The sequence below is a fragment of the Delphinus delphis genome, chromosome 9 (genome assembly GCF_949987515.2).
Source record: "Delphinus delphis chromosome 9, mDelDel1.2, whole genome shotgun sequence".
Taxonomy (NCBI): Eukaryota; Metazoa; Chordata; class Mammalia; order Artiodactyla; family Delphinidae; genus Delphinus; species Delphinus delphis.
In genome coordinates, this window is record NC_082691.1 from 31,468,755 (window position 1) to 31,484,243 (window position 15,489).

The 15,489-nt window shown below is 41.1% G+C and overlaps 1 pseudogene; it reads left to right on the forward strand.

Annotated features, from left to right (window-relative positions):
- Positions 1-5,428: 5,428 nt before the first annotated feature.
- Positions 5,429-13,068, forward strand: LOC132430500 (heterogeneous nuclear ribonucleoprotein K pseudogene; annotated as a pseudogene).
- The last annotated feature ends 2,421 nt before the right edge of the window (positions 13,069-15,489 follow it).

Here is a 15,489-nt window from a genome sequence, read left to right on the forward strand (position 1 = left end):
AGGGGGTCGTTGATAAATATGGTGTAGGGTTGTTTGTATGTTTGTCCTGTGTTAGGGAACCTATGTCCTGGACAGTGACGGTCGGGAGGTAATACGTGCTTAGGTATGTCTTGGACTTGTCCACTCATCCTGCTGCTGCTGCTGCTGATTAAGCATATATATGCAGCCACAGAGAACCAACCCGTCGTTATGTCAGCCTCTTCGGGTTTGAGAACGTGGAGAACCGGAGGTGGACAGGCCCCTAGGCAACATAGCGTCACTCTACATTTGGGATCATTTATAAGTATTAGGAAACGAATGCAACCACGCTAGGTACTCTGGACACTACGGCTCCTACACTGAAGAAAGCTGTGACTACATTTGTTTGCAAGGAGAGCCCGTGTTGCAACATTGTAGCCCTGTGACACTTAGAATCCAAGCAAAGATTCCACGTGGTCCCTCTAGAGTTTGGGACAAAGGATTAGGACAAGGGACAGACTAAGAGCCACAGAGCTACAGATGTGAAATTTGCAACACTGAGTAGAACTGGGCATGGTGCCTATCTGATCTACCAGTATTTTATAAATCATCTTCTCTTTGTTCAGGACTTTTTGTTCTAAGAGGAATGCTACACAATCTTGCACCCAGTTCTATTAGAAGTTAGACCCAATAAAGAATTTTAAGTCACTCACATGCTACCACATTCATTCAACAAATACTTCTGAGAACCTGCTCTGTACCAGGCAACCACCAGACAGGATAATACAGTAATCAAGAGACAGTCAAGATCATATTGTTGAGGCTGCAGTGCAGATAGAGACACGTGATTACAGTGTAGAGAAAGGAGGAGGTACAGTGGAGTGACTAATAGCACAAGCTTTGAGGTTGATCATATCTGCCCTCAAACCCTGATGCCACCATCTACAAGCAATGTGGTCTTGGGAAAGTTACCTAACATCTAAACTCTCTTGAGCTCCTTCCTATGTAAAAAGTGAAGATAATAAAAAATGGAACTAGAATATCTAACTTCAACCGTTTGTTTTTTTTAATAATCTAATAGAGAATATTTCAGACACCTGGCAAGTAAGTATCCAAATGGTAGTTGCCATCAATGGTGACGAGTGCTGTGATCTGGACACTAGGGGTGCTATGGAGATTTTTGGGAGGGCACCCACCAGATTCAGGTGGCAGGGAAAGCTTCCTGGAGGAGCCTTCTAAATCAAGACCCCCAAAGAAAAGCATTTGTTAGCCAAGGTGAGGAGGAGAGTCAAGAAGACAGGCCAGAGAGGCTAGATATTCATGTAGGGTGTATTTGAGAAGGAAGGTTGAGTCAGGAATAGTGACCGTCTCGCTCAAGAGCTGCTTATTCTCTTGTCTCATCAATTTCCTGTGCCTCTGTTTCATTGCTTTTCCTAAAAACCAGTTTCCTCATGACTACTACTCACCCCACACTATAACATACCAGTGGCTTTAGTTTGTTTTTGGTGCTAAACTCGGGGAAAATGGACCTTATCACTCCAGTGCCCACCAGTGCTTAGTGGGCGTAGTCTCTATCTTTGAGTTCAGATTCTCACGAGAAATTTCAATTGACTGAGTCCAGATGATGGACTGATTTCAAGTTGCATGAGGTCTTCCACCCCGAACAGCCAACAGGTGGGACCAAGTAGAACATATTTTCTAGGGACCACCCCCTTGAGGAGGGTAGGATAGAAGATGGTTTAAATAAAGAGAGTATGTATGTATCAAGTCAATGATAGGATTATCCAGTGTCTTGCTGCTCATGGTATGGTTCCTGGACCACAAGCATGGCATCACCTGGTAACTTCTTAGAAATGCAGAGCCACCCCAGATCTACTAAATCACAATCTGCATTTTAATAAGATCTCCAGGGGATTCATACACACATTGAAACGTGAAAAGTGCTGCTTTCATATGCCTCTATGTTTACAAACTGGGCCACAGGCCACATAGGTGACCCTCCCAATAACTATCCCTTCTTATTTCTTGATCTGCATTGTGCTTCAGCCACTCATTCCAATGCAAATTCTGGACTTCGGCAACACCCATGTTTGAAATAAGCCCAGATACACCATTTAGTGAGCCTTCTCCTCCAATCCTTTGAAATCTTTCACTCCTGGTCAATATACCAGTCCTCTGGTCACTTTAGTGTCTCTGATCCTTTGGTCTCTTGACTTTTTCTCAGTGGATCTAGTCTCCCACTTTCACTTTCTTCCAGCTTAGATTCCGTGTTCTATCGCTGCAATTGATCTTTTGATATCTTCAGTTCCCTTGTCCCATTTACTTTACCACACCTGGGCAGAAAGTCCCCTGAGATATTAATCCTTCTGCTTTCTGAACACCTATGGCCAGGTGTCTAGCACGGCTGCAGGGGAAAAAAATCATAAATGCCCCCTAATTAGAGTAATTTTAGATTTAAGGCAGTCAACCTCAACTGTGCCCTTAGAACCATCTAGAAATCCTGTGTTGCCTGGACAACTCTCTTTTGTGTTGTCTACTCTCCCTGACCCTCAGCAGATGACTAAGCTGCCTACTTCACAGGGAAGAAACCAAAGCCATCCCACGAGAATTTCCTCAACTTCCCAGCAAACCTACACGTTCACCTCTGTCTACCCTCTTCTACTCCTCCTTCCGTCCAATGAGAATGGAAGAGATGCCTGTCTTTCTCTCGTGTTTTACATCCCATTCCATTCCACAGTCACAGGGGTCTCACTGTTATGATTATATTTTTTCTGTGAAAAGCATTTAAACACGCTCAGTTTCAATCGTGTTAAAACAAACAAGCAAAAACCTTGCATGAAACCTGTGTCTCCCTCTGGCTACCACACTCCTTCTCCACACCCTCCTGGAATTCTTGGTTGCCTTGGTAGCCGTCTTACCCCTCCCCCTCTCACTTGACAGCAAAGCCTACCTCTCATTGTAAAGGGAAAGTACGCCAGATGTTCACTTGTAGCTGGGGGAGGGGAATGTGAGTTTTAGGGCCAGTGAGTCATTAGAGCAAATCTGCTGGGGGCTTTTAGGAAGGTTTCCTCCCTGATAAAAGGAGAGAGGCACGTGAAGAGAGCTATCCCTCTAGACAGTGTCATGTGATGATGTATTTAGAGTTGCTTCTACCGTGTTATGACCATGAAGGGCGGCCAAGAGTATCCCAGAGAAACCAACTAGAATCTTAACTGTGAACCGCCCACCTCTGGGCTTCTTATACGTGGGATGTGTGTGTGTGTGTGTGTGTGTGTGTGTGTGTGTGTGTGTGTGTGTGTGTTGAATGGGAGTGTCTCTATTGTCTAAGTCATTTTTGTTTGGGTATTCCCATGCTCACAGCTGAAAGCATACTGACACATTTTTAAAGCCAAACTTTCTGTGAAAAGGTCCATCGAGATTGTATCCACTTCCTTCCCTCCTGCCTTTGCCTCAATCACTGAAATCTGGTGTAGCAGCACTGCTTCCCCGGTGTTCTTTCATGAAGGTTCCCATGGGGACTTCATTGCTGAATCCACTGGACCCTTTTCAGGCCTCCTCCTATCTGGCCTCTCGGCAGCACTTTGCATTTTAAAATTCTGGAAATAGCCTTTACTATAGCTCTTCTACTCTTCCTCTGCATGTCTCTTAAATATTATCTCCCAGGGCTCTGTCCTTCGCCTTTTTCTCTTCTCACTACGTGTTTCGCAAGGGCCAGTTCACATACATCCATGGCTTCAATTTATATCTCTATGCTAATGACACACAAGCCTATATGAATGGACTTTGGCAATTTGTCAGGAAATAGATAATTTATGAAGAAAGCCACTTTTGAAGTTAAATAACTCCTTCATTTCAGGTATGATTTAACCATGTTTCTCCTCTTTCATTGTCTCTACAGTAAAGCTCTCCTAAAGAAGAGTGCCTCTCAATTCCGGCTGGACCTTAAAATACTTAGGATTTTCAAATACCCTGATGCTTGGGGCCACACCCCCAGGCCAATTATATCAGAATCTCTGGAGATGAGACTCAGCACCAGTATTTTTAAAGCTCTCCAGATGATTCTGGTGTGCAGCTAAGTAGAGAATCACGGTTTAAGAACAGAGCATTGGGCTCAGAATCTGGGCCTGGGTTTCACTGTGGACCCTTATTATATTATCTGACAAGTCAATAGTATAGCCTGTAGAGTTGACAGACCTTGGTTTGAATCCTGGCATGATTTTTTTTTTAATTATTAACCAATTCTATTTTTATTTCCTGGGAATTGTTAATAGACTTTGCCAGTGACATTTACATAATTGGTGAATGGGTTTGAGATGGCGCTTCACTTGAGGGGTCATTGGCAGTCATAACAACAGGTCCAATGATTCTGAGTAAATAGAATAGATGCATGATTTTGAGCCAAGTTACTTAACCCCTCTGGGCCTCAGTTTGGACTTTTGTGAAATCAACAAAACAATACTTGCCCTGTAGGGTTCTGTGAGAATTAAATAAAATATTTTAAACACCTGACACATAGTTAGAGCTCTGTAAATTACGCATAGTACACATTTACTACAATGAACATAATGGAGACTGTAGCAAAATGGAAAAAATGAATATGACAATGTTAAAGGGAAAAACTAAACATAAAATACAATCTTTATAGTATACAGTTGACCCTTGAACAACTGCACCGGTCAACTTATTTGTGCATATTTTTCAAGAAACACATATTATACGATCTGTGGTTGGTTGAATCCTCAGATGTGGAACCAGGGATGCAGAGGGAAGGCCAACTGTAAATGTAGACGCAGATTTTCCACTGCACAGAGGCGTGGCACCCCCTAACCCTTGAATGGTTCAAGGGTCAACTCTAATTGTGTAAAATATCTTTGCATGTGAACCAAGACTGGCAAGGAACATGGAAAACATAAAAACAGTTTTTTAAAATTCAGCTTTCTCCGGTTTCCTGAATGGTCGTGAAGTTCCAGGCTTTTGGAGAGGATAGGAACACTGGAAGTAATGCATTTGTGCTTCTTTCTCGTTTCCCTTTTTCCTTTCTTCCCTTAATATATGCTCAGTAGAAACAGGGGCATCATATGCTCCTTCGTAGCCAAGGGCAACGGTTTTCAGAAACTGAAACTAGATAGAGGTCAGGAAAGGATGAGGCAAGAAGCAACGTCCAAAGTCAGTCCAGGAAGTGAGAAGTAGGAAAAACTCAGAATCCAGTACCTGTCAGCAAGGTGGGTTACAGCAGGAATGAAGTAATTACCCCCAGGCCATCTTTATGGTATATAGAATGATTTCGAGAGCCGGACGGAGGAAGGGTCGCCCAGCAGCATTTTGAAGAGATGTGTTTCTCCCTGTTCCCAGGGCTCAGGGACCAGAGGAGGGCGAGGCAGGGAATCTGTGCCTGACTCTGGTGGGACTGGATGTCCCTTTAAGGGCAGGGCATGGGAGAAGCACACATCTTGGAAACTCTGCTCTGAGTATGACCGTCACGGCCTCATTCAGCCGACTCCAGAAAAAAGGTAAGGGAAGGGGGTAAAACAAATCAAGATGGAATAAAGGCTGCAGTAGCAAAGAAGAGCAAAAAAAAGAACAACAAGGAGGGAGAAGGTGTCTTCCTACAACAAGGCGGACCAGACGGAAATAACTTCTGGGGGCCTTTTCAGGTTAAACAGGAGACAACAGGCCCCTAGTGGAGTCACCTGTACTAAACTCCACGTAACAAACCAAGACTTGATACCTAACCTAATTGCAGTTTTGACCCCCAGGAGCGTAGCCTTTAGCAAGTCCACCTGGAATGCCCTGGTAAGCACTGGTGAGGTAATCCCCCCAGAGGCCCTTGGCTTCCCCTTAGGAAGACGACCTTGCCTGAAACAACACATTCCTTGCTAATAATTTCCTTTTTCCTCCACCTTGAAAAACCTTTCCTCTTCTACAACTTGGTGGTATTCCTTTCTGTTGCTACCTGGGAGGATGCCCGATTCATGAATCACTGAATAAAGCCAATTTGAGCCTTAAATTTACTCGGCTGGATTTTAACAAGGCACACATAGTTTGAACAGTCATGTGATAGGAAAATGGATTCACAAATATAACGAATTTAGGCATTGCAGCAGATTGCAGCTTTCAGTCTAAATGTGCTCCCAGGAGTGGATAGAATCTGTGGGTTTATTGCTAACATTTTTTTGAATAGAAGAATGAGATTTCCACACACCCCCTGCAAATCAGGCAGGTGTCATGAAAGAGCCAGCTCAGTGATCGGGAGTCACTTGCCTGGTCTGAGCTTAAAAAAGTCCCCTTGGGCCCTAGATTCCTGAACTGTAAAAGGAAAGATTATATACTAACAAACTGTGAGAATAACTGGAGGATCTATTTTGAAAATATTTTTCTATTTTGAAATGCTTATAGATTTACAGAAAACTTCTAGGGGTAGCACAGAGAGTTCTAGTACATACCATTCCCCCCAGCTTTCCCCAATGTTATCATCTTTCACAACTACAGCACATTTATCAAACCTGAGAAATTAACGTTTCTATAATACTCTTAACTAAATCACACACTTTACTTGGAGTTTCCTATTTTTAAATAAGACTGCTGTGTAGTACAGAACTGTGGCTTTGTCAGAGGCTCAGTTTTATATCCAATAAAAACCAAGGAAGGGACTTCCCCCGTGGTGCAGTGGTTAGAAATCCGCCTGCTATTGCAGAGGACACGGGTTCAAGCCCTGGTCCGGGAAGATCCCACATGCCGCGGAGCAACTAAGCCCGTGCACCACAACTACTGAGCCTGCGCTCTAGAACCCGCGAGCCACAACTCCTGAAGCCTGAGCGCCTAGAGCCGGTGCTGCACAACAAGAGAAGCCACCGCAATGAGAAGCCTGTGCACCGCATCGAAGAATAGCCCCGCTGTCCGCAACTAGAGAAAGCCCGCGCACAGCAACAAAGACCCAATGCGGGCAACAATAAATAAATAAATTAATTAATTAAAAACAAAAAAAACTAAGGAAAATAAATTTCCCCAGAAGATGTGAAAATTAAATGAGATATGGTAGGTGAAATTGATTTTTATACTCTGAAGTGCTATTCACGGGAGTGAGTCACACATGATAAAAAGACATTTTTAGGTGTTTTAATAATTGATTTAGCACTGCTCCTGAAGTGGATAAAATCTGAAACAGGGTCTATTGCCCACAGCTGAAACACCGTTCTCAATATGAAAGCGCAAAATTTGCACAGAGAAATTAGAACAAAGAAACAAATATACTAATTTAAGCCAGTAGAATAGGAGCAAATAGATTTTTTAGCCGATAAACAGTTTACTAAAGTTCCTATAATATTGTAACTTCTGAGTTTTAAATTGTGTGTGTGTATTGTTTTTAACTAATCAATTTCATGATTTAGAAATTTGAAAGCACAGTTTCATGGACAAGGTAAAAATTTTTTTAGGTTTTGAACTAAAATACATTTCTTAAGAAAGCTCAGGAAAAAATGATGGGAATGACATTAGGCAGTTATTTTTTGTTACCATTTCATTCAAGATTTAGAATATTCCTGATAATGATTTTGAGTAAATTATTTAAAATTCAGGCATTTAGCTTGAGGAGAAGTGTGTACTATGCCCTGGCTTTGTCACTAATTGTGTCACGTTCAGTTATTTATTTAACCTGACAGGTGTCATTTCCTCATTATAAAGGAGCACGATGGGACAGATCGCTTTTTAAAGATCTGTGGCACTAACGTCGTGTGACTCTTTGACCATAAGAGAGGAAGGCCTGAAGTTAAAGAGGAGAAAGAAAGAAAAATATAAATGTAGTTCACAGATGCAGTGTAGTTGTATTAGGTTTTTATATAGTGATGTTGGATATTTTTGGTCTTTTGGGGGCGTCAGGGTTAAGATCCTTTTTCACAAAGGTATTTTCTCTGTGACAATTAGATATTTTTAGGGCTGTAAGCACAGCGTTGCACACGCTCAAGCCCTAACCTGCTAGCCTTTTTGAGGGTGCCCTTCCCATGTGGCTTAAACTGTTCTCTAAATAGACCTAACAACGGGGTAATCACACTTCTTTTCTTAGAATAATGTCATTTTAATTTTTTTAAGAGAGACTAGACAGGAATCCAGCTATCTCATTGCTTAGCTATCCAGGTTCATAGTGAAAAACATCTGAAGAAGTAAATAGTATCGCTTAAAAGAATATCTATGATGTCTCCTGTTAATAATGGGAAATTTAGGGCTTCCCTGGTGGCGCAGTGGTTGAGAGTCCGCCTGCCGATGCAGGGGACATGGGTTCATGCCCCGGTCCGGGAGGATCCCACGTGCCACGGAGCGGCTGGGTCCGTGGGCCATGGCCGCTGGGCCTGTGCGTCCGGAGCCTGCGCTCCGCGAGGGGAGAGGCTGCAGTAGTGAGAGGCCCGCGTACCGCAGAAAAAAAAAAATAATAGTAATGGGAAATTTATCAAATTAACTTTAATTGCATAAATACAGAAAAGTTTAAAAAAATGAAAAACTTAACCTTTTGTCTACTTCTGACTTGTTAAATAAAATAAATAGAACATTACAGAATAGGTTTATTTTACAGGGAAGAACTTTGGGGAAATTTTTTGTTTTGTTTTGTTTTTTTAAAGAAACACATTAAGATCCAAAAGAAAAAATTAAATAAATAACAACCAAGGTAAAGAAATTCTCGTACAACATGTCCATCCAACAGCACACCCATTTTTCCTTCTTGGAGAGTCATTTATATTCTCCCCCGTGAAAATATTAGCACCACTTCCCCTTGGCTGGATTCCTTGACACTCCCTACAGTGAGAGCAGACATCTGTTACTGAGCCTCTATTTAGGGAAAAGGTATTAACACTCAGAATACACAAAGGAAGAAATCTCATCTATAACACCCAGAATGGTATTTTTCAACCCATCCCCTAAAAGAGCGATCTGAGCAGAACCTCTGAATATCTGATATAATTAGCTTCTCTTGTCAACAGTGTCTTCTGTTCCCTCCTGTAGTGGGTTGCATTGTGGATTCCCAAAAGATATGTTTACCAAACACCTGTGACGGTGACCTTATTTGGAAACAGGATCTTTGCAGGTAAAATCAAGCTAAGAATCTTGAGATGAGATTATCCTGGATTAACATGGCCCTACATCCGATGACAAGAGCCCTTGTAAGAGATGAAGGCTATGTGAAGAAAGCCCAAGGTTGAAGTGATGCCATTGGATGCCAAGGGATGTTGGCAGCTACCATCAGCTAGGAGAGAGGCATGGAACAGATTCTCCCTCAGAGCCTCCAGAAGGAAACAACCCTGCTGACACCCTGATTTTGGACTTCTCGACTCCAGAGCTGGGAGAGAATAAATGTGTGTTGTTGTCAGCCACCCAGTTTGTGGTTACTTGTTACAGCAGTCCTACGAAACTAATACTGGGCACTTCTACTGGGAACTGCTTCCTCTTTCACTAGAAATGTTGCAAGAATTTAATAAGGTTGGCAAAGCTTTCCCCTGTAGTAAGTCCCCTAGAAGGACCACTTGTTCCAAAGTGAAGAGGGTCATAGGAAAACCATTAAGTAGGAGTACAGAGAAGGAAACCTATTGCCTGTAGAGAATGACACTTTCCTATAAAATAAGGACACTGAATTTTTAATAGACACAGAGAACTTTAGTGTCTTCCTACAATGCTATCCTTACACGCTCCACCTAATTCAAGTTGCTACCTTCACTCACACTTTTGAAAGTCTTCTTTTGCAATTGACTTTAGAACCTGTTGGGAAGTTTAGTGTTCTCTAGAGAAACAGAACCAGTAATTTATATATATATAGGGGATCGGGGGGAGAGAGAGAGAGAGAGAGAGAGACATTGATTTATTATAAAGAATGGGCTCATGCAATTTTGGAGGTTGAGAAATCCCACAATCTGCCGTCTGCAAGCTGGTCGTGTGGTTAGGTCTGGTCTAAAGATCTGACAACGAGGAGAGCTGATGATGTAGATTCCAGTCCAGATCTGAAGGCTTGAGCACCAGGCATGCTGAAGGGAGACGAAGGTGGACGTCCCAGCTCAAGTAATCAGCAGGAAGGGCCAAGTTCTTCCTTCCCCACCTTTTTGTTCTATTTGGACCCTCGACAGGTTGGATGATACCCACCCACACTGGAGAGGGCGATCTTCTTTACTGACTCCACTGATTCAAATACTAATTTCATCTGGAAGTACCCTCACAGACACACCCAGAAATAATGTTAGCCAAATATCTGGGCACCCCACGACCCAGTCACGTTGACAGTTAAAATTAAGCATCATACAGGTTATGCAAGCAAAACAATATCATTCATTTATAGTCACAATTCCAATGTTATTATCAAATCTTTCTTCTTAGGCAATTTAAATTACAATTAAAGTGACAAATACTGAACTTGAATGCACATGACTTCTAACTTAAAAAATTAGATAGATAGATAGATGGATCCTCAAAAGATGAACAAATTTCACTATTTGTAATTTTATACCAACCAGACTGGCAAAAATTAAAAGTGTGACAGTACCTTTTTTTTTTGGCTGTGCCACACAGCATGCAGGATCTTAATTTCCCCAACCAGGGATCGAACCTGCACCCCCTGCAGTGGAAGCGTGGAGCCTTAACCACTGGACCGCCGCAGAAGTCCGACAATATCATTTTTAAGCAAAGATATAAAACTTTAGGACATCTACATCTCTGCTGCTGGTACTTCTACCAGAAGAGCTGCTATACTCATTAGGTCATAAAGATGCAGGTGCCAATACTTCTCACCCCAATAATTCTAACCCTAGGTGTGTAGAAGTAGCTCTTACACAAATGCAGCAAGAGACTTGCAAGTTTCAAGGTAACATTATTTATGATAATAAAAGAGTGGAAACAGCCCAAACGTCCATTAACAAAAGAATGGATAGGTCAGCGGACCAGACCTATACAATGGAATATAGCACTCAAAGTGAGTGAACCGCAGTTATATACATGTATCAACATGCCAATATGGATGAAGCTCACAACCATAATGGTGAACAGTAACCAAAAAAAGTATGTTGCAGAATGCTCATGAGTATGTAACACACTGGAAGCGCCCTGCTCATAAACCCTTAGGCCTTATCATTTCAGCACAGGCCAGTCCAACCCCTAACTGTCAGTAATTTCAACCCTTTGCCAGAGGGGTTCCTTTGTTTGCAAAGCCCACTCTGCCTGCACACGAGGCAGGCCAGAAGTGCCAGGGAATTAACACCCTCCAGCAGCCAGCCCTCGACCAATGGTCCACAGGACCTGTGTATAAATACTTGGGAGGATTAATTCCAAAGTGTATACTCTACTCCGTCTCCTCAGTGTGATTAAGATATATTTTACTTTATGATTTAGAAATAGATACATGTTTTAATTTTGATTAGTTAGGAAAGGAATCATAACAGCTGAAGGTGAGTTCTTTTCTGTTGGATAAAAACAAAAACTTCGGTAGCTAAGTTCTTAAAACCAAGAATATTCTGAGATTGTTACCAAACATTTCCAAATTACAGGGGAAATTCTGATTTTTAGGTCTCATTTTCTTGCAAAGTAAACAACTTCTTACACAGTTTTTTTTTTAAGCTGCTACTTGTATTATGAAAATAGGTTGTTTTGCTTGAAATGTAGGAGGAAAGAAATCAGTCTTTTGTAAACTTGAGAAATGAATTAAAAGTTTTTCTAGAATAAAATTCCTTCATGTCATGATGGAATTAATCGGTTATTTATTTATTTTATTTATTAAAAAAAAAAGAACAGGTGCAGCAGGTAGTTAAGGGTACAGAAACTAGAGCGGACTGCCTGGGTTTGAAACCAGAGTCTGCCACTTACTAGCTGTGTGACTTTGAGCAAGTCTCTTAACCTCTTTGTGCCTCAGTTTCCCCATCTGCTGAATGGGGATGAAACAATATTTACCTTTTATGGTTGTTGTGAGGACTAGAGTTAAAATATGTAACAAATTTAGAATAGTGTCTTACAAAGACCAAGGTCCCAAAGACTGTTAGCTCTTCCTATTGCATTCGCAATAAAACCGTAAGGGAAATTTTAAACACAATATTCAGAACAGTGGTTATCTTTGGAAGGGAGAGATGGGTATATGGGGGTCTCAAAGGTATTAGTTATGTTCTATTATTTTTAAGTTGGGTAATGGATATATTTTTGTTGTTTTATTATTATGCTTTATAACTTACATATAAATTACATCTTTTAAAATATCTATCAAATAGTGCATAATTTTTAAAAGTTGAAAAAATAAAATAATCTCCACCAAATGTATTCAAATTTATATGTCTTTTATGATTTCAGGGTACTCTTTGCTTCAGCTAAGGCCAGTCCTTCCCCCCCTCACCCGGGTGGCAGAGCTCGGAATCTTCCTCTTCCTCCATCACCACCTAGAGGAGGAGATCTAATGGCCTATGACAGAAGCGGGAGACCTGGAGACCGTTATGATGGCATGGTTGGTTTCAGTGTTGATGAAACCTGGGACTCTGCAGTAGATACATGGAGCCCATCAGAGTGGCAGATGGCTTATCAACCACAGGGTGGCTCTAGATATCATTATTCCTATGCTGGGGGTCATGGCTCATATGGTGATCTTGGTGGACCTATTATTACTACACAAGTAACTATTCCCAAAGATTTAGCTGGATCTATTGTTGGCAAAGGTGGTCAGCGGATTAAACAAATCCGTCATGAGTCAGGAGCTTCGATCAAAACTGATGAGCCTTTAGAAGGGTCCAAAGATCGGATCATTACGATTACAGGAACACAGGACCAGATACAGAATGCATAGTATTTGCTGCAGAACAGTGTGAAGGAGTATGCAGATGTTGAAGGATTCTAATGCAAGATACTTTTTTCTTTTTTATAGTGTGAAGCAGTATTCTGGAAAGTTTTTCTAAGACTAGTGAAGAACTGAAGGATTCCTGCATCACTTTTTTTTTAATCTGCTTCTGTTTAAAAAGGCAACATTCCTCTGCTTCACAGGTGTTCTTCATTTGAGGTGTAGTGAAATCTCTGCTGTTCACCACATGTAATGTTTTAGTTCCTTACAAACAGGGTTGGGGGGTGAGGGGGGTGTGCAAAAACTAACTTTGAAATTTTGAAACAGCAGCAGAGTGAGTGACTTTTCATTTTTGTTCACTGTTGGTGGTTTAAAAAAAAATCCCCCCATGTAATTATTGTGAAGTCTTTGCTTTGTGGTCACTGTAACATTTGGGGTGGGGGGGGAGACAGGGAGGAAAAGTAACAATAGTCCATATGTCCCTGGCATCTATTCAGAGCAGTGTGCACAATGTAACGCTCTTTTGTAAGAAATGTTTTAGATTTTTAAAATAAATTTAGTGAATCTATTTTTGGTGGTCATTTGTTTTTTAAGACAGTCATTTTTCAAATGGCTGAATTCCCCTCAACCTGTCCCCACACTAAACACTAAGTTTAATTTTCAGTCCTCTGTTGGATATAAATAAATGCATCTCTTCTTGGACTTAAGCAAAATATCTCGACACATTCAGTTCTCGTGATATCTTAAGTGATTTCAAAGTCCATTGCTTGGGAGGAAATTCCACCACACATTCATGCTTATAATAATCTGGGGATTTTTGTTTGTTTTTGCAGATGCTTGCCCCTACCTTGCAACAATTTTCTGTTTGTAATTGTGAAGAACCAAGGTGGGGAGCAATACAACAGATGGAGTAGTTGTTATAAGTATATACCAGAAGCCTAATTAATAGCGGCAAGTTTTATTAATCAGAATAATACTTGGTTATGGAAGTGACTGATGTTAAATAAATTCTGATTATTTTTTATTAGATAATTTTTCTCCTATAGACTTAAACCGTCAGCTTGGTAGTGTTCATTAGTTAAACTTTGTAAAAAAAAATATGTATATATATATTCTTGTTTTTCCATTGTATGCAAATTAAAAGAAAAAGATGTACCACTTCCCTGTTGTATGTTGGATCGTGTAGGAAATGTTTGTCAACAATTCAAAAAAAGATGAAAAAAGTTCCTGTGGATTTTTGTATAGCATCTTGGCATTTGTATTGATAGTTAAAAGTTCACTTCGAAATAAAACTCTCATAATTCTAGATTTGATGTGGGTTTGAACAAGGGTTGATTGACACCTATAAAATTTGTTAAAACATTCCTCTTATAAGGAAATAAAATAATCCTAAATTATAAAAAAATTCTTTCCTTTTGAATGAGCATTGCACTTAAAACATTTAACAATTAGTATATGCTTATTTTAGAAAAAAGCTTGTGCAATAAAAAGAAAAAAGTATGCTCACTATATCATCTATATTCATCTATAACCACTGCTAATATCTTGATGTCTATCCTTCTGGACTTTATATTCTATTATAGATTTTAAAACAAAATTACATTATAAAGAAGTGCTACTAAATGATATCCTTTTAAAACTTAATATACTGGGAAGATTTTCTTTTTTGTTATTTTTTTTAAATTAGATTCCTTTGCAGGAATAAACAGAAGAGATTCAACAGCTGCTAGATCAGCAGAAGGAAGAAGAGTTTACTGTAAGTATGCCTGGCTCTAAGGGATACAGGATCCATGAGACCCTAGAAGGGACACTTGGCAGCAGAAGCTTGAGAAGCTCCCTCTAGGGTTCCACCGCTAAAGTGACTACACATCAATGTGTATCGGGGCGGCGCTCTCTTCTTTATATTGACAGGCTTCCCTGCCATACGTATTTTTTTTTTGCGGTACGCGGGCCTCTCACTGTTGTGGCCTCTCCCGTTGCGGAGCACAGGCTCCGGACGCGCAGGCTCAGCGGCCATGGCTCACGGGCCCAGCCGCTCCGCAGCACGTGGGATCCTCCCGGACCAGTGCACGAACCCGTGTCTCCTGCATCGGCAGGCGGACTCCCAACCACTGCTCTACCAGGGAAGCCCCATACGTATCTTTTTCAGGTCCTTATAGCTTCTGCTTTTTCAGTTTCTTCTTTCCCGTGACTTCAACCTATCAAAACCTTTGGCTTTTTCGTGACCCACTATTACCCTTCTAGCCTCTCCTTATCTGGTGGAGTTTCACCTTTAGCCTCACTCTGTCAACCACTCAAATCTCTCTGCAGTTTCCATTTCAGGTTCACAAGACTGAGGTTCCGATAGATCCTGATAGACTCCTTAGGGGTGGGAATCTTGTGTCAGGACTTCAGATACGTTAATGGTCAAGAGACTGGCTGTCCTCGGGCCAGATGCCTGCCCACTCCAGGTCCGTTTGGTTGTGTCCTGCCCCTGCCCCACAGCCCGCGCTTTATCCTTTCCTATAAAATGTCTCTGGTTAGAGTTGTGGTGCCCTGTTGTGGAAACTTCAGGTATTACAGTCACCATAATTTTTCTTCTAGAATTGTTTTCAAATTACGGGTGCATTACTTTAGGATGATAAAATCAACTAGAGGCTGACAACCAGAATTTTAAGAATGGAATAGAGTGGAATGGAATGGAACAGAACAGAATGGAACTGAACAGAAAGGAACAAAACAGAATAGTACAGCATAGAATAGAACAGAAT